We start from the raw sequence: 264 nt of genomic DNA on the forward strand, positions 1-264 counted from the left end.
TTGGAGATGCAAGATTTTTGGAGATGTAGGTAGAAAAGCCCACTGATGATCAGAATTGAATGTGTCTGGCTTGGCTGGGGGACACCTCGCTCCTACCTCCCCACCAAGCCCTTGCTACACAGCGCTGACCTGCTTCCTCCTCTCTGGGTCACCCACACAGCCTCACGTGTCTTGCCTCCCCACCCCCAGCCCTCCAAAGGTCTTATTTTATAGCTTCCTGTGAGGATATCACATGAGGCCATGACCCTCGCTGTGAGAAAGCAG

Source organism: Bos javanicus, chromosome 10 (assembly GCF_032452875.1).
Source record: "Bos javanicus breed banteng chromosome 10, ARS-OSU_banteng_1.0, whole genome shotgun sequence".
Taxonomy (NCBI): Eukaryota; Metazoa; Chordata; class Mammalia; order Artiodactyla; family Bovidae; genus Bos; species Bos javanicus.